Source organism: Salmo salar, unplaced genomic scaffold (assembly GCF_965601325.2).
Source record: "Salmo salar unplaced genomic scaffold, fSalSal1 ptg000358l, whole genome shotgun sequence".
Lineage (NCBI taxonomy): Eukaryota > Metazoa > Chordata > Actinopteri > Salmoniformes > Salmonidae > Salmo > Salmo salar.
This window is the reverse complement of record NW_027675359.1, coordinates 117,534-132,556: the sequence shown is the minus strand read 5'-3', so window position 1 is coordinate 132,556 and position 15,023 is coordinate 117,534. Positions and strand designations below refer to the sequence as shown.

Here is a 15,023-nt window from a genome sequence, read left to right as displayed (position 1 = left end):
CTGGCCCAATGCGCTAACCACTAGGCACTAGGCTACCTGACACCCCAAATAAACTGGATGTAATTAGCTTGAAGAATACTGTCAGTCCCTGGAGAACCCTTGATCTGTGTCCCTAACGTAAGATGAAGTGGGAGTGCTGCTGCCTGAGGAGCTGCAGCTGCAGTCAATATTAACTGGGCTGGGCTATTTTTACCCCATTTTGTTTTTCCACTGAATTGGTCTTTTAACCCAAATATATATGAATTCTAGTCAATGGACACAATAAGCAAAAATGTGTGAGATGTTTGAAATGATTCCCTTTGTTTTGGGCAATGATAACTAGGACTGTAAATGTAGGAGAATTGTGAATTGTTTTCACTCAGTCGCATTCACAATGTTATTTTACGCATTTCCACATTCACATTTTTTTATTGAGTTTTCTTGCTTTCTGCTCACTGCAGCCAGTGTAAAAATCCATGGTCTTGTTGCGCTGATCTGTCAGTGTTCCCTCCAATTGACTTTTTCTTGCTAGATGTCTGTCTCTCTTGATATCTTCATGCACACCAGTCAAGGGGATATTGTGTAGGAGATTGAAAGGCAAAGGTATGTAGTTGTCAGCTGAAACCAAAATCTGGTTCTGAACATTGGGTACTCTTGGACTATTCGTTTCAAAGACAAGCATAAAAATGTTACGCAATAACAAGATTTAGAAGGAACATCTTACCTCATACAAAAGGTACCTCTGAAATATGGACTATTTGATTACATACAGTCAAGTCCCAAATTATTGGCACCCTTGAGAAAGATGAGCAAAAAATACTATATAAAATATATAATACAAATACTACTAATTCTACAGTATTTGAATGCAAAAAAAGGGAAAATTATATTATTTTATACTAATGCAAGTGCTCAGAGCAAGAGATTTTGTTAAACAAGTAATACAAAATTATCAAAATGATTGGCACCCCTGTTTTTAATACTCTAGCATCCTCCCCTTGCGAGGATAACAACACAGCCTTAAACACTTTTTTAATGATGATTGGAGAACACATTGGGATGGATCTTAGACCACTCCTCCATACAGAATATTTCCAGATCCTTGATATCCTTCGTCTGCGTTTATGGACTGCCCTCTTCAATTCAAACCACAGGTTTTCAATGGGGATCAAATCCTGAGACGGCCATTCAAAATGTTGATTTTGTGGTCAATGAACCATTTCTTTGTGGATTTTGATGTGTGCTTGGGGTTATTGTCTTGCTAAAAGATCCACTTGCGGCAAAGTTTCAAGATCCCTCCCAAATGTGTTCTCCAACCTCATAAAACATTTTCGAAAAAAAAGCTCAGTGTCGTTATACCTGTATTGAAAACAGGGGATTCAGGAAAAAGATATGATCCCTTATTGATGTCACCTGTTAAATCCACTTCTATCCGTGTAGATGAAAGAGAGGAGACAGGTTAAAGAAGGTTTTTTAAGCCTTGAGACAATTGAGACATGTACTGTGTATGTGTGCCATTCAGAAGGTAAATGGGCAAGACAAAAGGACATCCAGCCAACTTGACACAACTGTGGGAAGCATTTGAGTCAACATGGGCCAGCATCCCTGTGGAATGCTTTCGACACCTTGTAGAGTCCATGCTCCAACGCATTGAGGTTGTTCTGAGGGCAAAAGGGTGCGGGGGGATCCAACAACTGAAAAAACACATTTTGCCCCAGGGATCCGTGGAAGTTTAGAGGGTGTAATACAATACAATGTAATATTATTAATCTACAATGTTTGTTATTAAACCTTGGGCAACATGAGCCTATTGGTATCCACAGTACTCCACCTATTATACATTTTCCATCTCAATACTTCAATACTATATTTTTTTTACATAAATGCACTGTAATTTAAAGTAATTGTCCAGTGAAAATCAAACTTTTAAAAGTTAATGTTCTGTTAACTCATACCCAAATAATTTTGACTATACTCGTATTTGTGGCCGAAGCATTAATTGGAGAAAAAATACTTTAAAAAAGCCACCTCAAACTTGTATCTCAAACAGACCGTTTCAAAAATGCTTTTTAAATGAGATTTAAACATAATCGGTTCAAGGACATACATCTGGTGTATTAGAAGCATTTATTGGTACCATGATTGACTTTCTATTTATTTATTTCACTATTATGGGGGATCCTGTTTTCTGCTAACAATGCCTGCAGTGGTGCGGTCGGCCGTGAACTTCCATGGCTTCAATGAGAGGTGGCAGTCTGTCACGTCTGCTCTCGCTCCTCCCCTCCGGTGTTTGACGTCGCCGGTATACTAACCGCCGGTCCTGGGATCCATCATTACGAGCACCTGCACGTTGTCATGAGGCAAACCTGGACTCCATTACCTTACTTATTACCACCCCTATATCTGGCCCTCCCTTAGGTTCCTTCCCCAGTCAGTATTGATCCTGTGTACATGCAAAGACGCTACTGTTATGTTGTCTCGTTTGTTGTTTTATTAAACGTTTCACCTGCTTCTCAACTTACAGTGTCTTCGTTACACAGTCGTTTTCTCTCTGCCTCATGACAACATGTGTAGAACTGCAGGATATTAGCGTTATAGTTGCAACAAGAAACATTTCTCTGCCCCATGACATGTGTAGAACTGCAGGATATTAGCGTTATAGTTGCAACAAGAAACATTTCTCTGCCCCATGACAACATGTGTAGAACTGCAGGATATTAGCATTATAGTTGCAACAAGAAACATTTCTCTGCCCCATGACAAAATGTGTAGAATGCAGGAAATTAGCAAGTTTTTTTCCCTCCAAGAGGCAGACCTTTAAAATGTTCATTCCCAGGGCCCGAGACTTGGTTTGTCCGGCCTTGCACACGAAATCATGGTAAAACTCCTTGTATGATATTTTTTTATCTCACTCGAGTTGTGTTCTGATTATGAGGGGGTCACTGATGAATTTGCTATCACAAAAAAGTTTGAGAACCCCTGGGCTAGTGGTTAGGGAAGGGTTAGCTAACATGCTAAGTATCCTAACCATCCTTTTTAATTTTCACATGTAGCGAGCGAAGTGTTCGTGTTGTCCAACCAACATGCATAGTAGCTGAGTCAGACAATATAGTTTTCATGTTTCATAATTATCCTATTTCTCAGTGACACTTTTTTTGCACTATGTTTGAAGGCTGTCAGCTTCTTCTCAGGAGGAGAATCACTTAGCCTTTCAACTAATTTTCAAAAGACAGGATGCCTATTTAAAAACACTTTTTCAACATTTCAAGATAGCAGTTAGTTCAGTTTGATCTTATTAAAGACAGCTGTATCATTTTTTTATTCATTTTGACATATTGTTTGGGACCACTTTTTTTGCTCTGTTTGAAGGATGTCAGCTTCTTCTCAGGAAGAGAATCCCTTAGCCTTTCAACTAATTTTGGGTTAGTTCGACTAATTTTGGGTTAGTTCTCTCAAGAAGAACTAACCCACCCGGTGTATCCAGTATAAACTAACGGTGTACCCCCGGTGTATTCAGTATAAACTAAAGTTGTACACCCGGTGTATCCAGTATAAACTAAATGGTGTCCACCCTGTGTTTCCAGTATAACTAACGTTGTACACCCGGTGTAGCCAGTATAAACTAACGGTGTACACCCGGTGTATCCAGTATAAACTAAAGTTGTACACCCGGTGTATCCAGTATAAACTAACGGTGTACACCAGGTGTATCCAGTATAAACTAACGGTGTACACCAGGTGTATCCAGTATAACCTAACGGTGTACACCCGAAGCTTCCAGTCTGTTATTCGAACTCAATCAGCATGACAGAGTGATCTCCAGCCTTGTCCTCGTCAACACTCACACCTGTTAACGAGAGAATCACTGACATGCTGGTCCTTTTGTGGCAGGGCTGAAATGCAGTGGAAATGTTTTTTTGGGGGGGATTCAGTTAATTTGCATAACCCCCTCCTACTGCAGTACATCCAGGAGGAGGTAGGATTACACTACCCATAACCCCCTCCTACTGCAGTACAAACAGGAGGAGGTAGGACTACACTACCCACAACCCCCTCCTACTGCAGTACGTACAGGAGGAGGTAGGACTACACTACCCACAACCCCCTCCTACTGCAGTACATACAGGAGGTAGGACTACACTACCCACAACCCCCTCCTACTGCAGTATCTACAGGAGGAGGTAGGACTACACTACCCACAACCCCTCCTACTGCAGTACATACAGGAGGAGGTAGGACTACACTACCCACAACCCCCTCCTACTGCAGTACATCCAGGAGGAGGTAGGATTACACTACCCACAACCCCCTCCTACTGCAGTATGTACAGGAGGAGGTAGGACTACACTACCCACAACCCCCTCCTACTGCAGTACATACAGGAGGAGGTAGGACTACACTACCCACAACCACAGTTCCCTAAAGGCAGGGTTGGGTAGGTTAGTACCCTGTTAGAGGGTTGGGTAGGTTAGTACCCCGTTAGAGGGTTGGGTAGGTTAGTACCCTGTTAGAGGGTTGGGTAGGTTAGTACCCTGTTAGAGGGTTGGGTAGGTTAGTACCCTGTTAGAGGGTTGGGTAGGTTAGTACCCTGTTAGAGGGTTGGGTAGGTTAGTACCCTGTTAGAGGGTTGGGTAGGTTAGTACCCTGTTAGGGGGTTGGGTAGGTTAGTACCCTGTTAGTTAGAGGGTTGGGTAGGTTAGTACCCCGTTAGAGGGTTGGGTAGGTTAGTACCCTGTTAGAGGGTTGGGTAGGTTAGTACCCTGTTAGAGGGTTGGGTGGGTTAGTACCCTGTTAGAGGGTTGGGTAGGTTAGTACCCCGTTAGAGGGTTGGGTAGGTTAGTACCCCGTTAGAGGGTTGGGTAGGTTAGTACCCCGTTAGAGGGTTGGGTGGGTTAGTACCCCGTTAGAGGGTTGGGTAGGTTAGTACCCCGTTAGAGGGTTGGGTAGGTTAGTACCCCGTTAGAGGGTTGGGTAGGTTAGTACCCCGTTAGAGGGTTGGGTAGGTTAGTACCCCGTTAGAGGGTTGGGTAGGTTAGTACCCCGTTAGAGGGTTGGGTAGGTTAGTACCCCGTTAGAGGGTTGGGTAGGTTAGTACCCCGTTAGAGGGTTGGGTAGGTTAGTACCCCGTTAGAGGGTTGGGTAGGTTAGTACCCCGTTAGAGGGTTGGGTAGGTTAGTACCCCGTTAGAGGGTTGGGTGGGTTAGTACCCCGTTAGAGGGTTGGGTGGGTTAGTACCCCGTTAGAGGGTTGGGTGGGTTAGTACCCCGTTAGAGGGTTGGGTAGGTTAGTACCCTGTTAGAGGGTTGGGTAGGTTAGTACCCTGTTAGGGGGTTGGGTAGGTTAGTACCCTGTTAGGGGGTTGGGTAGGTTAGTACCCTGTTAGAGGGTTGGGTAGGTTAGTACCCTGTTAGATGGTTGGGTAGGTTAGTACCCTGTTAGGGGGTTGGGTAGGTTAGTACCCCGTTAGAGGGTTGGGTAGGTTAGTACCCCGTTAGAGGGTTGGGTAGGTTAGTACCCCGTTAGAGGGTTGGGTAGGTTAGTACCCCGTTAGAGGGTTGGGTAGGTTAGTACCCCGTTAGAGGTTTGGGTAGGTTAGTACCCTGTTAGAGGGTTGGGTAGGTTAGTACCCTGTTAGGGGGTTGGGTAGGTTAGTACCCTGTTAGGGGGTTGGGTAGGTTAGTACCCTGTTAGAGGGTTGGGTAGGTTAGTACCCCGTTAGAGGGTTGGGTAGGTTAGTACCCCGTTAGAGGGTTGGGTAGGTTAGTACCCTGTTAGGGGGTTGGGTAGGTTAGTACCCCGTTAGAGGGTTGGGTAGGTTAGTACCCTGTTAGAGGGTTGGTGGGTTAGTACCCTGTTAGAGGGTTGGGTAGGTTAGTACCCCGTTAGAGGGTTGGGTAGGTTAGTACCCTGTTAGAGGGTTGGGTAGGTTAGTACCCTGTTAGAGGGTTGGGTAGGTTAGTACCCCGTTAGAGGGTTGGGTAGGTTAGTACCCTGTTAGAGGGTTGGTGGGTTAGTACCCTGTTAGAGGGTTGGGTAGGTTAGTACCCTGTTAGTTAGAGGGTTGGGTAGGTTAGTACCCTGTTAGAGGGTTGGGTAGGTTAGTACCCTGTTAGAGGGTTGGGTAGGTTAGTACCCCGTTAGAGGGTTGGGTAGGTTAGTACCCTGTTAGAGGGTTGGGTAGGTTAGTACCCTGTTAGAGGGTTGGGTAGGTTAGTACCCCGTTAGAGGGTTGGGTAGGTTAGTACCCTGTTAGAGGGTTGGGTAGGTTAGTACCCTGTTAGAGGGTTGGGTAGGTTAGTACCCCGTTAGAGGGTTGGGTAGGTTAGTACCCTGTTAGAGGGTTGGTGGGTTAGTACCCTGTTAGTTAGAGGGTTGGGTAGGTTAGTACCCTGTTAGTTAGAGGGTTGGGTAGGTTAGTACCCTGTTAGAGGGTTGGGTAGGTTAGTACCCTGTTAGAGGGTTGGGTAGGTTAGTACCCCGTTAGAGGGTTGGGTAGGTTAGTACCCTGTTAGAGGGTTGGGTAGGTTAGTACCCTGTTAGAGGGTTGGGTAGGTTAGTACCCCGTTAGAGGGTTGGGTAGGTTAGTACCCCGTTAGAGGGTTGGGTAGGTTAGTACCCTGTTAGAGGGTTGGGTAGGTTAGTACCCCGTTAGAGGGTTGGGTAGGTTAGTACCCCGTTAGAGGGTTGGGTAGGTTAGTACCCTGTTAGAGGGTTGGGTAGGTTAGTACCCTGTTAGAGGGTTGGGTGGGTTAGTACCCCGTTAGAGGGTTGGGTGGGTTAGTACCCCGTTAGAGGGTTGGGTAGGTTAGTACCCTGTTAGAGGGTTGGGTAGGTTAGTACCCCGTTAGAGGGTTGGGTAGGTTAGTACCCCGTTAGAGGGTTGGGTAGGTTAGTACCCCGTTAGAGGGTTGGGTAGGTTAGTACCCCGTTAGAGGGTTGGGTAGGTTAGTACCCTGTTAGAGGGTTGGGTAGGTTAGTACCCTGTTAGAGGGTTGGGTAGGTTAGTACCCCGTTAGAGGGTTGGGTAGGTTAGTACCCTGTTAGAGGGTTGGGTAGGTTAGTACCCTGTTAGAGGGTTGGGTAGGTTAGTACCCTGTTAGAGGGTTGGGTAGGTTAGTACCCCGTTAGAGGGTTGGGTAGGTTAGTACCCTGTTAGAGGGTTGGGTAGGTTAGTACCCTGTTAGAGGGTTGGGTAGGTTAGTACCCCGTTAGAGGGTTGGTTAGGTTAGTACCCCGTTAGAGGGTTGGGTAGGTTAGTACCCCGTTAGAGGGTTGGGTAGGTTAGTACCCTGTCCTCAGGACCTTTACCATAATCTATCAGTCTCTGTGTGTGTGTGTGTGTGTGTGTGTGTGTGTGTGTGTGTGTGTGTGTGTGTGTGTGTGTGTGTGTGTGTGTGTCAGGATGACATCATCGATGATGCGGTGGGTTTCGTGGCGGCAGCGGAGATGCTGAGGGAGATGGGGCGGGGACGATCATCGCCGTGGCAATGCACGCCATCCTGTCCGCGGACGCTCCCAGGATCCTCCAGGAGTCAGTCATTAGTCAGAGAGGAGAGGAGGTACCCCCTGTATATAACCTCATTACTACCTGGTACCCCCTGTATATAGCCTCATTACTACCTGGTACCCCCTGTATATAACCTCATTACTACCCGGTACCCCCTGTATATAGCCTCATTACTACCCGGTACCCCCTGTATATAACCTCATTACTACCTGGTACCCCCTGTATATAGCCTCATTACTACCCGGTACCCCCTGTATATAGCCTCATTACTACCTGGTACCCCCTGTATATAACCTCATTACTACCCGGTACCCCCTGTATATAGCCTCATTACTACCTGGTACCCCCTGTATATAGCCTCATTACTACCTGGTACCCCCTGTATATAGCCTCATTACTACCTGGTACCCCCTGTATATAGCCTCATTACTACCTGGTACCCCCTGTATATAGCCTCATTACTACCTGGTACCCCCTGTATATAGCCTCATTACTACCTGGTACCCCCTGTATATAGCCTCATTACTACCTGGTACCCCCTGTATATAGCCTCATTACTACCTGGTACCCCCTGTATATAGCCTCATTACTACCTGGTACCCCCTGTATATAGCCTCATTACTACCTGGTACCCCCTGTATATAGCCTCATTACTACCTGGTACCCCCTGTATATAGCCTCATTACTACCCGGTACCCCCTGTATTTAGCCTCATTACTACCTGGTACCCCCTGTATATAGCCTCATTACTACCCGGTACCCCCTGTATATAGCCTCATTACTACCTGGTACCCCCTGTATATAGCCTCATTACTACCTGGTACCCCCTGTATTTAGCCTCATTACTACCTGGTACCCCCTGTATATAGCCTCATTACTACCTGGTACCCCCTGTATATAGCCTCATTACTACCTGGTACCCCCTGTATATAGCCTCATTACTACCTGGTACCCCCTGTATATAGCCTCATTACTACCTGGTACCCCCTGTATATGTGACAGGTTACAGGAAATACTCATAGCCTGTTATACATTAAAAATTATTAGTAAGTTCATAGTATGTGAGGATCTTAAAACATCTAAGGTTAAAAATATCATGCATTCTGTATTAGTTGATAGAGATGGATAACATTCATATAATTGTGTTAAAAAGTTAAAAATCCATCAAGCGTACAAAAGGTAAGAATTGTAAAAGGAATGTGTAAACCGTTATATTGATTACTTTATTTTGTGGTGCCAAATTGAAGTGGAAAAGTGTTAATCTGTGATCTACTAAATGCTCTTTAATCTATGAGCCTGAGATCGATTGCTCTGGTCTCCAGCCAAGTTCGCGGGGAAATCGCGGTCTTTTCCTCATTACAGTAAAAGTTCTCAGTGAGGAAACAATACCGTATCACACTCGGGATTATTTCTCCCCTTTTCCAAGTACGTTATTGATGATAAAACAGAGTCATTTAAATGTAATAACTCGCTAACATGTCAAGAGTGTTTAAGCTGTGTCTTAGTAACATCTTGAGGAAGTTAGAGTTCAGTTTGCAGAGAGTAATATGAGCCCTGTTCGGTTGCAGCGAAGGCTTCGTACTGAGAGTAGCTGCCATTTTATTTCGATCGTCAATGAACATGTGCGTTGTTATTAATAAGATATTTTGCGGTGTTTTTTGTATAATGGTTTTTCAAACACTTTATTGACTGTTGATAAATTGAGTTATGGTTTACTGAGTTAAAGCTTTGTGCTTGACAGTTATATTGAAATGAGTGTATGTTTCAGTGAATTACAGCGTATACTGTTGTGACTTGAATAAGCCTTGTACCCTACAACACTAGCTCTTTCCTGTAGATCTGTTGTTTTGTAAAATGTGTTACTTTGGTAAAATGATTTGCAGTAAAAGTTCTCAGTGAGGAAACAATACCGTATCACTCTCGTGATTATTTCTCCCCTTTTTCAGGGGCCAAAGCCTCATTAGATATCGGTCGTCCAGAACAACTAGCCAAAGCCTCATTAGATATCGGTCGTCCAGGACAACTAGCCAAAGCCTCATTAGATATCGGTCGTCCAGAACAACTAGCCAAAGCCTCATTAGATATCGGTCGTCCAGGACAACTAGCCAAAGCCTCATTAGATATCGGTCGTCCAGAACAACTAGCCAAAGCCTCATTAGATATCGGTCGTCCAGAACAACTAGCCAAAGCCTCATTAGATATCGGTCGTCCAGAACAACTAGCCAAAGCCTCATTAGATATCGGTCGTCCAGAACAACTAGCCAAAGCCTCATTAGATATCGGTCGTCCAGAACAACTAGCCAAAGCCTCATTAGATATCGGTCGTCCAGAACAACTAGCCAAAGCCTCATTAGATATCGGTCGTCCAGGACAACTAGCCAAAGCCTCATTAGATATCGGTCGTCCAGGACAACTAGCCAAAGCCTCATTAGATATCGGTCGTCCAGGACAACTAGCCAAAGCCTCATTAGATATCGGTCGTCCAGGACAACTAGCCAAAGCCTCATTAGATATCGGTCGTCCAGGACAACTAGCCAAAGCCTCATTAGATATCGGTCGTCCAGGACAACTAGCCAAAGCCTCATTAGATATCGGTCGTCCAGGACAACTAGCCAAAGCCTCATTAGATATCGGTCGTCCAGGACAACTAGCCAAAGCCTCATTAGATATCGGTCGTCCAGGACAACTAGCCAAAGCCTCATTAGATATCGGTCGTCCAGGACAACTAGCCAAAGCCTCATTAGATATCGGTCGTCCAGGACAACTAGCCAAAGCCTCATTAGATATCGGTCGTCCAGGACAACTAGCCAAAGCCTCATTAGATATCGGTCGTCCAGGACAACTAGCCAAAGCCTCATTAGATATCGGTCGTCCAGGACAACTAGCCAAAGCCTCATTAGATATCGGTCGTCCAGGACAACTAGCCAAAGCCTCATTAGATATCGGTCGTCCAGGACAACTAGCCAAAGCCTCATTAGATATCGGTCGTCCAGGACAACTAGCCAAAGCCTCATTAGATATCGGTCGTCCAGGACAACTAGCCAAAGCCTCATTAGATATCGGTCGTCCAGGACAACTAGCCAAAGCCTCATTAGATATCGGTCGTCCAGGACAACTAGCCAAAGCCTCATTAGATATCGGTCGTCCAGGACAACTAGCCAAAGCCTCATTAGATATCGGTCGTCCAGGACAACTAGCCAAAGCCTCATTAGATATCGGTCGTCCAGGACAACTAGCCAAAGCCTCATTAGATATCGGTCGTCCAGGACAACTAGCCAAAGCCTCATTAGATATCGGTCGTCCAGGACAACTAGCCAAAGCCTCATTAGATATCGGTCGTCCAGGACAACTAGCCAAAGCCTCATTAGATATCGGTCGTCCAGGACAACTAGCCAAAGCCTCATTAGATATCGGTCGTCCAGGACAACTAGCCAAAGCCTCATTAGATATCGGTCGTCCAGGACAACTAGCCAAAGCCTCATTAGATATCGGTCGTCCAGGACAACTAGCCAAAGCCTCATTAGATATCGGTCGTCCAGAACAACTAGCCAAAGCCTCATTAGATATCGGTCGTCCAGGACAACTAGCCAAAGCCTCATTAGATATCGGTCGTCCAGGACAACTAGCCAAAGCCTCATTAGATATCGGTCGTCCAGGACAACTAGCCAAAGCCTCATTAGATATCGGTCGTCCAGGACAACTAGCCAAAGCCTCATTAGATATCGGTCGTCCAGGACAACTAGCCAAAGCCTCATTAGATATCGGTCGTCCAGGACAACTAGCCAAAGCCTCATTAGATATCGGTCGTCCAGGACAACTAGCCAAAGCCTCATTAGATATCGGTCGTCCAGGACAACTAGCCAAAGCCTCATTAGATATCGGTCGTCCAGGACAACTAGCCAAAGCCTCATTAGATATCGGTCGTCCAGGACAACTAGCCAAAGCCTCATTAGATATCGGTCGTCCAGGACAACTAGCCAAAGCCTCATTAGATATCGGTCGTCCAGGACAACTAGCCAAAGCCTCATTAGATATCGGTCGTCCAGGACAACTAGCCAAAGCCTCATTAGATATCGGTCGTCCAGGACAACTAGCCAAAGCCTCATTAGATATCGGTCGTCCAGGACAACTAGCCAAAGCCTCATTAGATATCGGTCGTCCAGGACAACTAGCCAAAGCCTCATTAGATATCGGTCGTCCAGGACAACTAGCCAAAGCCTCATTAGATATCGGTCGTCCAGGACAACTAGCCAAAGCCTCATTAGATATCGGTCGTCCAGGACAACTAGCCAAAGCCTCATTAGATATCGGTCGTCCAGGACAACTAGCCAAAGCCTCATTAGATATCGGTCGTCCAGAACAACTAGCCAAAGCCTCATTAGATATCGGTCGTCCAGAACAACTAGCCAAAGCCTCATTAGATATCGGTCGTCCAGAACAACTAGCCAAAGCCTCATTAGATATCGGTCGTCCAGAACAACTAGCCAAAGCCTCATTAGATATCGGTCGTCCAGGACAACTAGCCAAAGCCTCATTAGATATCGGTCGTCCAGGACAACTAGCCAAAGCCTCATTAGATATCGGTCGTCCAGGACAACTAGCCAAAGCCTCATTAGATATCGGTCGTCCAGGACAACTAGCCAAAGCCTCATTAGATATCGGTCGTCCAGGACAACTAGCCAAAGCCTCATTAGATATCGGTCGTCCAGGACAACTAGCCAAAGCCTCATTAGATATCGGTCGTCCAGGACAACTAGCCAAAGCCTCATTAGATATCGGTCGTCCAGGACAACTAGCCAAAGCCTCATTAGATATCGGTCGTCCAGGACAACTAGCCAAAGCCTCATTAGATATCGGTCGTCCAGGACAACTAGCCAAAGCCTCATTAGATATCGGTCGTCCAGGACAACTAGCCAAAGCCTCATTAGATATCGGTCGTCCAGAACAACTAGCCAAAGCCTCATTAGATATCGGTCGTCCAGGACAACTAGCCAAAGCCTCATTAGATATCGGTCGTCCAGAACAACTAGCCAAAGCCTCATTAGATATCGGTCGTCCAGAACAACTAGCCAAAGCCTCATTAGATATCGGTCGTCCAGAACAACTAGCCAAAGCCTCATTAGATATCGGTCGTCCAGAACAACTAGCCAAAGCCTCATTAGATATCGGTCGTCCAGGACAACTAGCCAAAGCCTCATTAGATATCGGTCGTCCAGAACAACTAGCCAAAGCCTCATTTAGATATCGGTCGTCCAAAGGAAGTCTGTAGACGGGAGTGTTTATGCGTCTATACAGAACAACTGGCGTAATTTCCCGGACTATTAAGCGCACCTCAATATAAGCCGCACCCACTGAATTTTAAAAAAAAAAGTATTATTTTGAACATAAATAAGTCACACATGTCTATAAGCCGCAGGTGCCTACCGGTACATTGAAACAAATTAACTTTACACAGGCTTTAACGAAACACGGCTTGTAACAAAAATAAATAGGCTTTAAACGAAACACAACTACAAAATGAGGATGTGATTTGCTCGGGTTTCCCAAAAACATGATTTGCTGGTTGGGGTAAGTTTCTCAAAAGCATGTGAAATCACAAAAAAAAAGTGTCTTGGACCCTTACTATGAAATTCAACTTACATAAATAAAATAGATTTAGTTGTAAAAAAAAAATAACTTCTCCTGTAAGGTAGTGTTATTAAAATGGAGGTGAAATGTCTTTAAAAAGTGGGTGTTAACGAAATGTCTGTGTGGCACTCTTCCCCCTCCCACTACACTTTCTCCCTCCCCTCCCAGGATGTGAAGTTAAAGAACATGGGTTCTTGGCCCAGCGTTCTCAGTCCACCCCCGCCTCCGCTGTCCGCTCCTCTAGCGACAGCTTCGAACAGGTCCGTCGCGTCGCCCGAGAGAAGGAGAGAGAGAAACAGCTAAAAGCACAGGCCAGGAGAGAGCAGGAGAAACTACGGTAAGAGGGAAGGATGGATGGAGGGAGGGAAAGGGAGGAGGAGGAGGAGAGGGAGAAGACCTCTCAGCCGAGGTAGAAACTATGGTGAGAAAAAAGGGAAGGATGGATAAAGGGAGAAGCTCATTCTAGCACCCCATCTAAGCTCATCCCCCTCTGACACTCCACTTTCTCTTCTCCAGTAGCCGTGACGACGAGGACTCTGTGGAGCAGCAGGGGAGGGGGCGTGTCCAGGAGGACACTCGCCGTCGCCAGGAGCAACTTTCGCCTCAACCCCTCCCGCCGACTCCCCACAGGCCCCTCCCACTCAACAGGCCACACCCTCGGCCGCAGCAGAACGCCATGGACCAGCAGAGGGAGCTGGCGAGACGCCGCGAGCAGGAAAGGAGGAGGAGAGAGGTGGTAATACTTTATAGCAGTAATACTACTATAATACTAACATGTTATACTAGTATAGCAGGAGAGAGGTGGTAATACTTTATAGCAGTAATACTACTATAATACTAACATGTTATACTAGTATAGCAGGAGAGAGGTGGTAATACTTTATAGCAGTAATACTACTATAATACTAACATGTTATACTAGTATAGCAGGAGAGAGGCGGTAATACTTTATAGCAGTAATACTACTATAATACTAACATGTTATACTAGTATAGCAGGAGAGAGGTGGTAATACTTTATAGCAGTAATACTACTATAATACTAACATGTTATACTAGTATAGCAGGAGAGAGGTGGTAATACTTTATAGCAGTAATACTACTATAATACTAACATGTTATACTAGTATAGTAGGAGAGAGGCGGTAATACTACTATAATACTAACATGTTATACTAGTATAGCAGGAGAGAGGTGGTAATACTTTATAGCAGTAATACTACTATAATACTAACATGATATACTGGTATAGCAGGAGAGAGGTGGCAATACTTTATAGCAGTAATACTACTATAATACTAACATGTTATACTAGTATAGCAGGAGAGAGGCGGTAATACTTTATAGCAGTTATACTACTATAATACTAACATGTTATACTAGTATAGCAGGAGAGAGGCGGTAATACTTTATAGCAGTAATACTACTATAATACTAACATAAAATACTAGTTTAGCAGAAGAGAGGTGGTAATACTTTATAGCAGTTATACTACTATAATACTAACATGTTATACTAGTATAGTAGGAGAGAGGCGGTAATACTTTATAGCAGTAATACTACTATAATACTAACATAAAATACTAGTTTACCAGAAGAGAGGTGGTAATACTTTATAGCAGTTATACTACTATAATACTATCATAAAATACTGGTTTAGCAGAAGAGAGGTGGTAATACTTTATTGCAGTAATACTACTATAATACTAACATAAAATACTAGTTTAGCAGAAGAGAGGTGGTAATACTTTATAGCAGTTATACTACTATAATACTATCATAAAATACTGGTATAGTAGGAGAGAGGTGGTAATACTTAATACCATTTGTACTACTGTAATACAAAATTCAAAAGGCACTCGCACATCTGAGCAATCTTATTGGAGGTGCATGATAACAGTTGAAACAGG

At 44.8% G+C, this 15,023-nt stretch overlaps 1 long non-coding RNA gene across 1 annotated transcript; it reads left to right on the top strand.

Annotated features, from left to right (window-relative positions):
• The first annotated feature begins 8,806 nt into the window (after positions 1–8,806).
• Positions 8,807–13,890, top strand: LOC145875804 (uncharacterized). Its single transcript, XR_014391341.1, has 3 exons — positions 8,807–8,911; positions 13,283–13,451; positions 13,631–13,890. It is a non-coding gene; the product is annotated as an uncharacterized LOC145875804 (long non-coding RNA).
• The last annotated feature ends 1,133 nt before the right edge of the window (positions 13,891–15,023 follow it).